Source organism: Emys orbicularis, chromosome 11, assembly GCF_028017835.1.
Source record: "Emys orbicularis isolate rEmyOrb1 chromosome 11, rEmyOrb1.hap1, whole genome shotgun sequence".
NCBI lineage: Eukaryota > Metazoa > Chordata > Testudines > Emydidae > Emys > Emys orbicularis.
This window is the reverse complement of record NC_088693.1, coordinates 32,729,376-32,745,352: the sequence shown is the minus strand read 5'-3', so window position 1 is coordinate 32,745,352 and position 15,977 is coordinate 32,729,376.

Below are 15,977 nucleotides of genomic sequence, written 5' to 3'. Positions count from 1 at the left end.
CCTGCTCGCCTCAGTCCCACGAATAGTCTCATGCTCTCAGTGGGACTAAGAGTCCAGTCATGGTACTGACTTCAGTCACTCCTCCCATTCACTTCACGGGGGAAATACTATTGAGTAGGGTTTGGTTCTTTGTTTTGTCTGAAGAACTTTGGACCCAGTAATTTAAGTCATGCAGAGTGGTCCCATCAGCATCAGTGGAATTGCTCAGATGAGTAAGGGTTGTAGACATGGACCATAAAATGAAGTTCCCTTGAGATTATAACATTATATCAATGCAACTTTATGGAAACAGTCTTAAAAGAATTAAAATTATGCTAAATTCCATGCAAGCAAATGCTTATAGTATGAGTTCCCAGAAAGTTGCTATCACATAGCCTCATTAAGTATTTCTCAAATTTAAATATCTTTACTGATTCAAAGAAATAAAGGCTTAGTTTGCCTTAAATACTAACTCCCTTTGAGATTTGATAGATTTAATAAATAAATAAGTTTAGGAGATAAAAAAGCAGCAAGAACCAGGCCAGCTTCTAGAACTAGAAAAATATAAAACCCCATAACTTATTAAACTAATTGTGGTATTAAAATAAAGCATCTTCAGATGCTCGTCTTCCTTTCATTTTTGCAGAAATTAGACAAATTGACACAGAGTCTGTGACACTACATGAATTTGCAATTAGAAAAAAAGAGAGCTATCAATACACTTTAGTTTTCAATAAAACCTCTAAGGATGTGATCCTAAAACACTTACTACCAAGCATGTCATTCTATTGAAGGCAATAGGATTACTCACAGCTGAAGCACTATGTTTATTAGTAAGCATTTGCCCTAGGATTGTTGCAGGGTTTCCAAACAACCATTTTACTGCTCCCAGGGTACGCATATCTTCTAGAAAGTTAGTAGTTTTAACATACAGAAAACAAAGAACAAATATAACTTTTCTTATACACAATCACGCTACTGAGAGTGTCTTTCCCCCTCTCCTCCCCCCCCTTCAGTGAAAAGTGTGTTCTTAACTCGGGTTAGCTAGCCTGGGTTAGCTAACTTGGGTTAAAATAGTAAATAGGCTTTTAACTCTATCTGTTAACCTAAATTAAAAGCTGAGTTGCTGTGTCTTCATTGCTATTTTAACCGGAGTTAGCTAACTCAAGCTAAGAAGAGTTTTTTTTATTTTGCAGTGAATACCTACCTGGAGGCACCAAGAACTCTGAGCCATCAGTTTTTAAGCAAAACTCCCCACTGCTTTCAGTGGCATGTTCTGCATAAAAATTGATGAAAAAAATATGACCTTCTATGTTCTGTGCTGCTAGCTGAATGGTGGTGGGAGGCCAGCTGTGGAATGCAGGAAAGTGGTTGAATTACTGTAGTCATGCAGGGAATGTTGAATGTGTCTCCAGGTGGCAATGAGCTATACTAAACACTAGGGGCCTGATTCTGTACAGCTTTTTATGTGCTTATATGGAGCCCACATACTGATTTTTGTTTTCCTTCCAGCCTTCTCTTGGAGATACCCAGCACACAGTTTAGATTTGGGACTGTGTTCTGGATGGAAGGATTTGAATGTTTACTGAGTTAATGCAATTAATTATGATGATAGTAACTAAAATGTTAACTGCAAACTTTGCCATTGGGGAGACAAATTACATGTTGTATTTTAGTCAATAAAACCTGAAAATTGGACTTTGTGGTGGAAATTCCATTGTAGTGGCTCTGATAGAATGATTAGCGTGTTTGCTACCTACTCTGTGTCTTCTTTGGAGTACTGTAGCTCTAAAGAAAGAATAACTTATTTAACTTTTTTTCCCTCCATTGTTTGTTTTATGATTTCTCATATTGGATGATTTTCAGATGACTATTTTAAAACCCCTGGCAGAAACACAGTTTGAGATTAATATTGACAGAAATATCCTTTGGTTAAAGATGTTTTTTGTTGTTTTGGTGATATTTTCATTAGCTATAAAGAGACTTGTAACTATTTTCAAAACTGAATCACATAGAAGCATATGGTAAATATGATGTAATGAACACCAACAAATTTATTATTAAATGGTCACATCTGACTGTCAAGCTACAGAGCACTTTCTGCAACAACCTTTAACTGGAAACACCCTAATGAGAGCTATTGACAATAGGACTAAAACTTCGATTTATCGAGTGACAGTGTTGATCAACTGGTTTCTAGTTTTTATTTAGCTTGGTCATAAACTATTCTGTTTGACTCATAATTCATATTGTTTTAAAAATGCCAATAGCATAGAAATGGCAATGGACTCTCACTCCTACTTTCTAATCCCCACCACAAGTAGGAGCTAAACTTTTAGGATAGGGCAGGGGTAGGCAACCTTTCAGAAGTGGTATGCCAAGTTCACTGTAATTTAAGGTTTCACGTGCCGATAATACATTTAAACATTTTTAGAAGGTCTCTCTCTATAAAGCTACATTATATAAACTATTGTTGTATTTAAAGTAAAGAAGGTTTTTAAAATATTTAAGAAGCTTCATTTAAAATAAAATTAAAATGCAGATCTTATCAGTTTAGTGCAGGGGTCGGCAACCTACGGCACGCGTGCCAAAGGTGGCACGCGAGCTGATTTTTAATGGCACACCGAGGTCCCGGCCGCCGGCCCCGCTCAGCCCGCTGCCAGCCTGGGTGAAGGGAATCCCAGGCCGGTAGTGGGCTGAGCGGAGCCGGCGGCTGAGACTACGCCTGGCAGGAGCCGGTGGCCGGAACCCCAGACCAGCAGCGGGCTGAGCGGGGCCCCTGCCCTGCTCAGCCCGCTGCCAGCCCAGGGTCCTGGCCGCCGGTCCCGCTCAGCCCGCTGCTGGCCTGGATGGACGGAACCCCGGGCCGGCAGCGGGCTGAGCAGGGCCAGCGGCTGGAACCACGGCTGCGAACCGATTTTTAATGGCACGCCGAGGTCCCGGAGTCCCTGCTGTAGCCCACATTGGAAAACTCAGCAAGGAGCTGGGGCTGTGTGGGGGCACTGCATCTGCAGGCAAATGGGGGGTGGCGGCAGAAGACCCCCTGGCCTGCCGCTCCCTTCCCCCCCATGCCGCAGGGACGGCACGTGCCTGTAGTGCCCTGTGGTGCAGCAGGACAGGCTGGGACATGGACACCTCCACCGTGCCTCCCGCCGGCCCCTTTCACTTGCCTGACTGCCAGCTGCTTAGTCCGGTGCACGGGGCCGCCTGCGCCAGCCTGCAGGAGAGTTTTGGCAGCCAGCAGGACCCCAGCTGGGAGCGCGCTATGCGCCATGCCTCCAGCCACACCGGAGCGCCCCAGCATCAGCCGGCTCCGAGCGTGCACGCTCCGCCTTACTTTCACATCTAGGGGCCGGCAGCCGGAACCCCAGAGCAACGGCGGGCTGAGCGGGTCCAGCAGCCGGGACCCCAGAGCAGCAGCGAGCTGAGCGGCTGAGCCTGCTGCTGGTCTGGGGTTCTGACCGCTGGCTCTGCTCAGCCTGCTAACGGCTTGGGGTTCCCTTCACCCAGGCCGGCAGCGGGGCCGGCGGCCGGGACCTCGGCATGCCATTAAAAATCGGCTCGCGTGCCACCTTTTGGCACGTGTGCTGGAGGTTGCCGACCCCTGGGATAGGGAGTGGAGAAGTGAAAAGACGACAAGTTTTTAAGACTCTCTACATGAGAAAATTCTACTGTTTTAACATAAGGCATGATTTTAAACCAATTTAGTTCAACTGTTCACACAGCCTTATGTACCAATCTTATTTCAGTAGAAGAATGGCTTGTTTGGGCTTACCTTCAATTGAGTCCTAATTGACTCAAGCTAAACTAAAGTAAGGCTCTGTCTACACTGGCCAGTTTCTGCACTGTAACTTCCAAGGTGTGCACACTGCCAAGCCACTTAGTGCGCAGAAACTGCGCAGTTGTGGCGCTGTAAAAAAAAAACCACCCCGACGAGAGGCATAGAGCTTTCTGTGCTGGGGCCACAGTGCTGCGGTGCCAGTGTAGACACCGTGGCGATTACAGTGCTGCGATTCGCCTCCGGGAGGTGTCCCACAATGCCTGTTCTCACCTCTCTGGTCATCGGTTTGAACTCTACTGCCCTGCCCTCAGGTGACCAACTGTCATCCCCACCCCATAAATTCCTTTGGAAATTTGAAAGTCCCCTTCCTGTTTGCTTGGTGATGCGTGCAGTGGTCTCAGCGCATCTTTCCAGGTGGCTATGCCTGCTCCAGGCACCAGGTGATCCCCCGCTTGGAGCAATGCCGAGCTGCTGGACCTCATCAGCATTTGGGGAGAGGAGGCTGTCCAGTCCCAGCTGCGCTCCAGCCATAGGAATTATGATACCTACGGACAGATTTCACGATGCATGACAGAAAGGGACCATGACTGAGACACATTGCAGTGCAGGGTCAGAGTGAAGGACCTGCGTAATGCTTACCACAAGGCGTGGGAGGCAAACCGCCACTCTGGTGCTACGCCCTCGAGCTGCCGGTTCTACAAAGAGCTGGACGCAATACTCAGCGGCGACCCCACCTCCACTTTGAAGACCACTGTGGATACTTCAGTGGCTCGCGTGCCAGTCGAGAGTGGACCGAGCCATGAGGAGGAAATCTTGGACGAGGATGTGGAGGGGGACCCAGAGGCAGAGGATGACTTGGAGGCCAGAGATGCTTGCAGCCAGGAGCTCTTTTCTATCCCAGAGAGGTAGCTGTTGGCAAAGCACAAACAGGAGAGGAGGCCCCTGGTAAGTGGATCTGATTTTGGGAATCACTGAAGCGAGTTGTTGGGGGCAGGAGGGTTGCAGAAAGCAGGCTTGTCTCCCACCGCATGCCTAGTCTGAGTGGCGGAACAGGCTGTTGATTGACTCCCTCACTTCACAGCGATCTCCCTCAGAGATCTCCAGGAAACTCCCGTGGAGATACTGGGCAATCCGCTGCCGCAGTTTCTTCAGCAGAGCTGCTTTGTTTCTTGTCCAATTAACAGTAACTTTCCCGCGCCACTGTGCCATCATGGGGGTGGTGGTGGTGGAGGACACCATTGCTGCACACAGATGAGCCGCATAGGGGCCAGGGCGGAAGCCGCAGGCTTAGAGAAGACGCTCCCTTAATTCCCTGCTCACCTTCAGCAGCAAAATATCTTCTATAATGATCACATCCTGTGAAAAGTGTGGGGACAGGAATGATTATCAGGTCCCCCCCTTCCAATGCTGGCTCTCCCCAAGAGCCACTTGCCCAGTGTACAGCAGGTCCGGGAAGAGTGATTTACCCTGCCCCTGCGGCCACTCACCATTTTGGGGGTCTTGTGGCTCATGTGTGCTTGCCTGGGGTCAGCTAGTTAGTGACAGGTGTGTGAGTACTGGCTGTGCTTTAAAGCACTGAATCAGTGTTTGTGTTGCGAACAATACTGCTACGTTAAATATGGTTGTGTTTAAACTTTACAGAGATGACCTTGGGAGCCAGCCTCCCTCTTTGTTATCGGCAGCTGAACGGCTGTGCAGAATTAGAAAGTGGCCAAGAAGAACGAAGGAGGACTTTTGGCGTGATGTTATAATGCACTCCGCAGCTGAGAAACAGGAATTGAAGGAGTGGCAAGACAGCGAGAAGGACCGAAAGGAGAACGTGGCACGCCAGAATGAAGCCACAGAGCGGCTCTTAAAGGTTATGGAGCGCCAAGTAGACACGCTCCAGGCGATACTAGCTCTTCAAACTGAGCAGTTCCATGCCTGTCCTCCCCTGCAGCCACTGTCGTAAAACTTTCCCATGCGCCCCCCAGACACCGCCAACACACTCTTATCAACCTGCTGGTTCCAGTCCTCCTCCCTCACAGTCCAGCCCTGCGGACTCCCAGTACCCACTGCAATCAACACCCATCCCTCTGCAGTTTGGCTCTGCTGAAGTACAGTACCCGCTACATTGTACTCCAAAGGAGAAGGTGGGATATGATCCCTGGACATACACAAATCTTTAGCCATCCCGGGACCCCTTCACCTCCTGGGATCTTCCCTTCCCTCATCCCCCTCTCTGCTGATTTTTGTTTGTTTGACCCCTCCAGTTGTTGTCTTTTAATAAAAGAATTATGTTGGTTTGAAAGCAGTCTTTATTCTATTAATTGAAAGCAAAAAGAGCACGGCAAAGCAACATACAATTATGTTAAACTCCCTTATTGCATCATGTGCACCAATCACCTCCTAGCATTACAAGCACTGCAATCCCGAGCATAGCAACAAATATTAGCTTCAAATTGCTGCCTCAAGGCATCCCTGATCCTTATAGCCCCTGTAAGAAGGCCAGACTCACCCCTGCAGCGCCTCCTGCTGGTTGTCCAGGGAATTAGCGCTCCAGCCTCTGGAGCACCCTCTGCAGGCCAGTGATCCACCTGTCCTCTCCTTCTCAGCTCCCATGTCCCTCCCAGGATCCCGGTGCCCCTTGCTCTGGGTGCTGCCCCCTGGCAGTACCCACACGCTAGGTCTCCCCTCCCAGGGGAACCCCCACCCACTATCCCCACCTTGCCTCAGCACTAAGCCACTGCCAGTCACCAACTAGCCCCCGCTCCCTGGGGCAGACTGCAGTATAGGCCACTCATCACTGGCAAGGAGGGTTTGGACCTGCTGCCTTGGCCTAGCCCTGGGCTGCCCTCTGCAACCCCCAGTACCCCTTGGCCTTCCGCTAGGCCGCAGCCTGGGGCTATCCAGGCTGGAGCTCCCCAGCTCCTCAGCCTGTCCCCAGCCCTGCTCCACTCAGGTACGCTATCCCTAGCTTGCTGCAGCCAGGCCCTTCTCTCTCTGCACTCAGAGAGAGACTGCTGAGCTTCTGGCTGCCCTGGCCTTTATAGGGCCAGCTGAGTCTGTTTGGGGCATGGCCCCAGCTGCAGCCACTTCCCCCAATCAGCTCAGCCTAAAAGCTGCTTTCTCCAGCCACAGCCCCCTCTGGACCGGAGCGGGGTTACCACCCTGCTACACCCCCCACTGTGCCCCTCTAATAGCCCTGGTCTCTGGCTGTTCACACTCAGCCTCCAGGCGCTGAGCCTATGCAGTCCAGCCCTGAGTGAAGCTTTCACCCTTCCCTTCACAAATATTATGGAGCGTACAGCATGCAGCTATAAGCATAGGAATATTGTCATCCTCCATGTCCAGTTTCCTATAGAGACAGCGCCAGCTGGCTTTTAAACAGCCAAAAGCACATTCAACAGTCATTCTGCACTTGCTCAGCCTGTTGTTGAACCACTCCTTGCTGCTGTCAAGTTGCCCCGTGTATGGCTTCATAAGCCACAGCATTAAGGGGTAGGCGGGTCTCCCAGGATCACAATGGGCATTTCAACTTCCCCTACGGTGATCTTCTGGTCCAGGAAGAAAGTCCCTGCTTGCAGCTTCCTGAACAGGCCAGTGTTCTGAAAGATGTGTGCGTCATGCACCTTTCCAGACTAGCCTGCTTTAATGTATGTGAAATGCCCACGATGATCCACAAGCACCTGGAGAACCACTGAGAAAAACCCCTTGCGATTAATGTACTTGGTGACTAGGTGGTCTAGGGCCAGAATTGGAATATGTGTGTCATCTATCGCCCCTCCGCAGTTAGGGAAGCCCATTCGTGCAAAGCCATCCACAATATCACGCACGTAGCCCAGAGTCACGGTCTTTCGGAGCAGGATGCAATTAATGGCCCTGCACACTTCCATCAACACAAGTCCAATGGTCGACTTTCCCACTCTGAACTGGTTAGCGACCGATTAGTAGCCAGCTTCCACAGTGCAATTGCCACGCGCTTCTCCAGCAACAGGTCAGCTCTCATTCTCATGTCCTTGCATCGCAGGGCTGGGGCGAGCTCATCACACGATCCCGTGAATGTGGCTTTCCTCATCCGAAAGTTCTGCAGCCACTGGTTATCAACCCCGACGTGCATGACGATGTGATCCCACCACTCAGTGCTTCTTTCCTGAGCCCAAAAGCTGTGTTCCACTGTGGTCAGCACCTGCGTGAATGCCAAAAGCAATCTTGTGTCATAGCTACTACGCGTGGCGAGATCAGTGTCACACTCCTCTTGCCTTTGTTTTTTAAGGAATAACTCCACTGCCACTCGTGACGTGTTAGTCAGAGCGAGCAGCATACTGGTCAACAGTTCGGGATCCATTCCTGCAGCCTGAAGAGGCAGAGCACACAGAACACAAAACATTGAAAGATGGTGCCAAATGCGGACAGAAGCACAGGGATTTCTGGGATGTGAAGCAATGCATCATGGGTCATTGGGACAGGACCCAGGATGCCTCACGACCCCCTCCACCTTCCCACAAGACTTAGCGGCAGAAGAGAAAGAGGTGCTCTGTGGGATAGCTGCCCAGAGTGCACCACTCTGAATACAGCTGCAAGTTCCACAAGTGTGAACACGCTATTGTGCAGGCAGCTGACAGTGTGAACACACAACAGCGGTTTCCCTTCAGCACTCTCTGAGCAGCACTGTAACTGCCGGCGCTGTAACTTTGCCAGTGTAGACGTGCCCTAAGAGTGTCCAGCCGTTTGCACCAGTTTAATTAAATTGGTTAAAAATAACACCTTAAACTGGTGTATCTTTCTTATGTAGACACTCCCTGAAAGTTAGGGTTATTCTTGATACAACTGCTAAAGAGGAGTTCCAATTTCAGGAGTGACCTCAGGATTATAAATCTCTTGGTTGGTAAAAATTGGAAGTACAACAGCAAATTAAAGATGCACTTGAGTTCACTGTGTCTTGTAACCAGTAAAAGCCAATGGCTGGGGAATCATTGCCTCTCTCCTTTAGCTTTCTATAACAGGTTATGATATCAAACCGTTAGTGGAAATGGAAGATTTGAAGGAGAAGATGAACATAAGTGGCATTCTGTGATGGATAAGCATTTGTGCTCTGCTGTCTAGGACCAAATGCCACCAAAAACAAATCAAACAAAAAAGAACAAAACCGCCACCAAACCCAACAGTTAGAAAATTGGTGTGTTTAATTTAGTGGTGTGAATTTTAATTGCATTTTAGCATCATGTAGTGAGGAAGATGCATTGTAACCTACCATTGAAAATAACAGGTGATTCATACAACAAAATCTCAAATCTATGCACTGATAAGTGATAATCATGATTGTTCTTATTAGTTTATCTAGAACTTTATTTTTTTTTAAAAGGTTGTACAAACATGAACTATAACTAATCCTCACAACACCTTTCTGAATAGTATACCTGTAGAGGGGCCCCTCTCTTGAATTGGGGCCTGTAGTCATTAATGTATTACAAATAATAAATAGTACAAATTACTCCATTTTACAGTGGGGAACAGGGACACGGGGTAGTGGTGGAGCCAGGATTAAAATCTGGGAGTTCCTGGCTCCCAGGCTTGTGCTCTAAGCATTAGATCGGATTGCTTCTCAAAAACTTTGTGTAGTATTCCCTAACCAGCAGCGCACAGTCTTGGTAAAAGATTAATTAAAATATACAAATGAGTTGCTCTGTATTTTCATGATGACAAATGAACCAAGAACTCAACATTGAGAAATGAATAGCTTAGCTAGTATCCATTGCAATGTATGGAAATGGGGTGTGACTTGTCTTCAGTAAAGATTAACAGATATAGTACCATAAGTGTTTTTGTTTTTGTAAAAAGGACCAACCATTCTGCTCTCATTGATTAAATTGTTTTGTCACCACTGGACATGAAACAAACTCATCAAGTGAAAATGAATGAAGGTAGTCTGCTACAGCTGGAAAAAATAATCATATCTATAAAGGCTAAGATATCACAGCTGAAGTATTTGTAAAGAGCAATCTTGGTTAATGTAAATAAGGCATGGCATACTATGTTTCATTTCTGTGGTTAGTTAAAAAAGAAACGTGACAGGGTGTGTGGATGTTGAGATGTTGGCACACTTTGGGTACATAGTGAGGCACCATGCCAAAGGCAGAGTTCCTCCCACACCCAAGGAACTGTTTGCCAACCTCTCATAACATCACAGTGCCCTAGAGTAGTGTTCTGCTTATAAAGGAGAGCATTTTAAAAATAGTTTTAAGAAATAGTAAGATGGGAAACTATTTATTAGTTTGGAGTGTAATTATGCAGTTTAAAACATAGTCAGTATTTTAACCTGTGTATTTTAATGATTCATAAATAGCACAAAGGAACTCGATAGCTCAGTGGATTGGTAATGCTTCAAATATTTCCCTGACACTTACTAGACTGAAAACTAAAGCTTCCGCCCCTGACCTACATATGAAGAAGATGGTGCTAGGGATTGGAGGGGCGGGAACTACCAATGAGGATCAAAGCAGTGTCTAGGAAGGGGGAATTTCCTGAATTTTCTATCAACATGCTGTCCCTGGACCCTGTTTCAGGGTTCCATCTTTCTTATCTGGTGTCTAGCTAGTGGGTGTCCTCTAAATGTGAAGCTCCACTCCACTCCTTCCACGCTAGAAGGCAGAGGAGCTTTCTGTCTCCTCTACCTGGCTGATGCAAAGAGTGGGGCTGAGCATAATGATGGAAGAGAAATCACTGCTAATCTACCGCTGCTCCTCCAGAGTGAACTACTCCACCACGCAGAACAACATGAAAACGGCATGATTTCCATAAGGTTCTGAATAGGTCTTGTTAATTTCAATCTGACCTGCCTGGCATAGCTATGAGAAGTAGCAGAGACATGGGAGCTAAATGGCAGTTTATTGGTGTCTGTGACATGAGATGCCGGTCTCGTTTTGCAGTAATTCGTGTTAGGAAGGCCACTCATTATCACTCTTTATGGTAGTCTCAGCAGAAAGGTTAAAGATTTAATGAATCACTCATTTAGCTCTAAAGGCAGTTCTCCTAGAACAAGTTTGAGGCACATTGGCAGGGCTGTATGGGGAATGGCCATACTGGACCTCCTTTGTGGCTAAATGGAGTATTGTTCTCTCCACAGCTGTCAGATCAGCCCTAAATTTACTTTAAAAATATAGAGGGGGGGAAAGGATTTGCAAGTTAAAACTCAAGATCTTGGTCCAAAGTTCAAGCAAATGGTTGTCTGAGAAGATGAACCTTGTGAAAGCTAGCAAACTCGAGCTCCTGGGCAGTGTCAGAGGACATGAGTTCCACACAGGGCTGGCTCCAGGCACCAGCTTACCAAGCAGGTGCTTGGGGCGGCCACTTTGGAGAGGGGTGGCACGTCCAGCTGTTCGGCGGCAATTCGGCGGACGGTCCCTCACTCCTGCTCGGAGCGAAGGACCTCCCGCCGAATTGCCGCCGCAGATCGCGATCGCGGCTTTTTTGTTTTGTTTTGTTTTTGTTTTGTTTTTGTTTGTTTGGCTGCTTGGGGCGGCCAAAACCCTGGAGCCAGCCCTGGTTCCACAGCTAGAAAACCCCTTTACTGAGAATGGCCTGCCTCCTCCACTCCTTGAATTCAAGGGAGGTTGGTCAACAGGAACACCTTGTAGGTTAGTCTAGAACAGTTGAGTCATCAGTTAGATTTTAAGATGTGAGAGGGCATCAGTGAGGTGGAGAAAGAGCAGCATATTGTTCCATGCACCTGGTATAGAAATAAACAGTTTTAGCTAACATTGGCAGTTGTTAATGTCTATCTGTTTTAGTTGGGGTGGTTAAAATTGGGATGGTAATTATTGCTAGCCATAATCAATGTATGTACTGTGTAGGTCAGGGAAAAAATTCATTCTGGAGATTTAAAAATTCTCAAAGCTTGTTATGCTTAGTATTGCAACTGAACAATTTTGTGCTCCATTATTGAACAATTTTAATAAGCAATTAACAAGTGGGGGGGGGGAAACTTAGATTTACCCCCTGCAGTTTATTCTTGGGTAGTCAGCTAAAGACATTTCTTTGGTGACATTTCATTTCACCATCTATGAAATGGAGGCAATAATACCTAACAACATGAGTGTTGGGGGAATTCATTATTTGTGCAATGCTTCAGAAATGGAAAGTGTTGTATAAATCTTAAGTGTGTGTGTGGGCTTGGATTGGAAAGTTGTTAGCCAATATGATCATTCCCTATTTTGGTCTATTTTTGTTAATTTTTTTTTAAAAGGCATGTTATTTTACATGTAGAATATAATGTTCATCAACACATATAACTCCGGAAGTGCTAAATTACTATATGGGACTGCAAACAAATGTCTGCTTTTCTAGACAGCCAACATGGCTTTAGAATGTGGCACTTGAAAATAAGAACACATTTAGGAAACACCACCTGTTGGGCTCTAGTGACAATCTCTATCCTCCCAAGAGTGAGCCCTATCCAGCCCTCCTTCGCTAGCATAAGATCAATGTGATCAGGCCTTTGTGAGGATTAAAAAAGGGAGTGGGGATTAAAAAAGGGGAATCCTGGATCTGCTGAGGATGCTACTTTCCCCTCATTGACACACAATACACTTCTTAGTTACATTGGACCAAATCCTACCCTCCATGGAGAAAAGCTAATGGGGATGCAAGGAATCTAAGATGAAATTCGTGGACTTTACTGCAAGTCATCCTAGTGAGGCATCGTTTGCTTCCCAAAGAGCAGAGTGAGAGAGAGCCTTCCAAACCTGTGAAAGTTTTATTATATGGGGCAAATCCCACAGATTGTGGGGTATCAACATTTAAACCAAGTCCTTATGTGATGTTTGTGCAGCACCTTTGAACCTCCATACATAATTGCCTCCATGAATTCCCTTCCCACGTAGGGCCCAACTCTGTTCTCCATGACCCCAAGGGAGTCTGAGAATGTGGAAGGGTCCTTCATGTAATGTAATAAGAGTCAGTATTATCTTACTCTGGGGAATTCCCCTGAGCTTGGAAGGGAATGGTGATGCTCAGTGGTTCTCTCTACCTCCAAATTTGGCCATATCTTTTCACACAACAGAGACCAAATTCCTGAAGATCATGCAGAAGGGCTTCATGCAGTGTGGGTGGGAGAAGGAGGAGAGGAGTACTGCTGCCTTATTTGAACAAAGGACTGGTTCATTTTAACTGCCATTGGAAGGAGAAAAGCAAGTCTGAAATACAATGGTAGGCAACTCTCAACACTAGTAATATAGAGAACCATATGTACAACAATACACATGCTTTTTTACACAAGAATTGTTTGAATGATTTTTAAACCCTCAGTAGTAGTAATAATAATAATTCTTATTAAGTGCATTGTTGTCGATATACGAGAGCAGATCTGACCTATGCCTGATTCTGTTCACTTGCATTTAAATGCTTTCTAAGAGCTGCAATTATCATTTACTCCCTTCCTCTTATTTTTAATTAAATGAGAACATTAAGTTTATATTAGTCAATAACAGTTTGCCCCTTTCTGCCTCTTTCTGCAGGATCCAAAATTGGCATGTGCACTTATGTATCTTTATCAGAGCCTTTGTTTTTGTAAATCTTCCGCCCTTTGTCAGTATGTCTTAATAGAAACTATATGGCCACTAGCTATGTGACCCAGAAATAAAGCAGATAGCTCTCCTTTGTTCATTCAAAATATATCAGTTACTAACAACCTGCTTAAGACTATTCCTCAATATAGAGAACTGAGTAATGTTCGTATGCAGCCTCCCTTTGAAAATATTGTGTAAATGAAATATTTCCTGTGCAGAAGATCTCCTTGTCACAGGGCAGGCTCTCCCTCTCCAGAGGCAGGAGCAGCCTAACCCCAAAGAAAACGAAGGGCAATGCCGAAGTCTGCACTTGTATAGGGTGCAACCAAGAGTCCAACAAACAAATAATGCACTAGTCCATTGAATCATAGTCCAAATGAAATGCCCTTCATGCCACAGGGTTTATCTAAAGTCTTTGTAAAACAAAAATTCTCCCCCTCTATATTTCAAGTGGGAATGTGCCCTTCTTTAACTGAGGAGCCTGATCCTGCGTTGCCCTGCACCTTGTACAGTCATTTATATCAATGCCAAGAGGGTACCATGATGTTCTGGCAGGGTTTTGTAGGCATCACATCAGAACTGATGGAATTAGTCACTAGACTAGGAAACTTTGCATTTTCAGGCTTTGAAAGGCCTTCTCTATAATAGGGATTAGACCTGATTTCAGCAGTTGGTGATTAGAAACTGATGTAGTTGCTCCAGTGCAGACCTCTAATGTAGACAAAGTTGGAATTTGTATTGGTGGAGCAAATCCTGGGTTCAAACAGGGTTAAGCTCTCAGTGCAAGTTGCGGATGTCATTGACTACAGTAGGGATTTGCACTGGTGCAGCTTTGCTGACCACCAATTGCTGAAATCAGGACTAATTTTCGGTATATACAAGTCCTTTAACTAAAGGTGATCTGGTGCATACAAAACCCTGCTAGATCATCATGGCTAGGCAGGAGGCAAGGGATGATTTCACTCTTCCCCTTCCTTTCCTCATTTATACTAAGTCCCTTATTCCTGTCACTGCCCCATAACCTACCTTTACTCCAAGTGAAAAACATCAGTAACACAAAACTGTGTGAGTCATCACCATGTTCAATTACTTGTATGTACTACCATCAACCCCAGCCATTCATCTGTTCTTGTGTCTTTTAGACTGTAAGGTTTCTGGGTCAGGGACTGTCTTTTGATCTGTATTTGCACCACTCCAAGCACAATGAGGCCACTCCCCCCAGAGTAAGGCCTTTTGGCATTATCATTATATTAATAATCAATAATGTAGTAGGAGTAAGATAGGACCAGTGAATAGTATGTTCCTAGTCCCAAATATTGCCTCTTTTTTGCCTGTTCTGGAAGGGCATAAAATATAAGGGTAAAGACCCTTAGGTCAATGGAAGAATTAAAAAAATCAGTCCATCTAGTGGTTTTCCAGTTCCTATTTGCCCTGGTGCTAACACAACCTGTCGAATAGGCCTTAATTAAATACTTCAGTAACTCTCATTTTCTGTCACAATATCCAGAGAATTTTAAAGCATATGTCATCTACTGCTTTCTCTATCTCTGCTTTATTGTCAAGGGGCCCAGGTCTGGCCCTGATTCAGCCAGAACTCAAGTACTTCCTTAACTTAAAGCATGTGAATAGTTCCACTAAAATGTTTTACTGAATTAGCATCTTTAAATGCTGTACAACAATCCACTATCAAAAAGGAGTTTAGAATAAACATCAAGATGTCTGAACAACTCACACGATACCCTGCACATTGCATTGTGTAACATGCATCACACTCTTGTATTGTGCAAGAATAATGCAGCTTATAATCAATTTAAGCTTATAGCCTTTTTACTTAAAGTCAATATTTTAAGGACTATTATTGGTGTGTATTAAAATTAAAACAAATCTTTGATAAGTAGATTTTGTGTTTAAACATACAGAATATAATTAAAAGTTGTCTGTAGAGTGATGCATGATAACTTTTCCCAACATTTCAAAAAGAGTTATGTAGTGTGAACAGAAAAATAACAGTAAAATCAGCTGTGAAGAATAACCATAGCTTCCCATCCCATAATAACATGTAGCTCTTACATAGTGCTTTTTGTTAGTAGATCCCAAAGCATCTTACAAAGGAGGGTCAACATCCTTCTCTCTATTTTAGATGGGGAAACTGAGGCATGGAGCACTCAGGTGACTTGCCCCAGTCACTCAGCAGGCTAGTGGCAGAGCAAAGAATAGCACCCTGGTCTCGCATGTTCCAATGTTGTACTCTGTGCAGTAGGGCACACCTACTACTGAATGCACGATTCGCTAAGGGCCAACACAAGGCTATGGATCTTGTAAGTTCCACTTGTGCTGGTCCTCTGAACATGGGTGAATTTTACCCTAAATGTTTAGGTGAAATAAATTAATTCAAAGTTGGTATAAAGGCTGTAGGCCTTTAGAAACTGACGGTACGTCTTCACTACCCGCCGTATCGGCGGGTAGCAATCGATTTATCCGGGATCGATATATCGCGTCTCGTTAAGACGCGATATATCGATCCCCGAACGCGCTCACTGGCGACTCCGGAACTCCACCAGAGCGAGCGGCGCAGTCGACGGGGGAGCCGCGGCCGTCGATCCCGCGCCGTGTGGACCCCAGGTAATTCGATCCAAGATACTTCGACTTCAGCTACGCTATTCGTGTAGCTG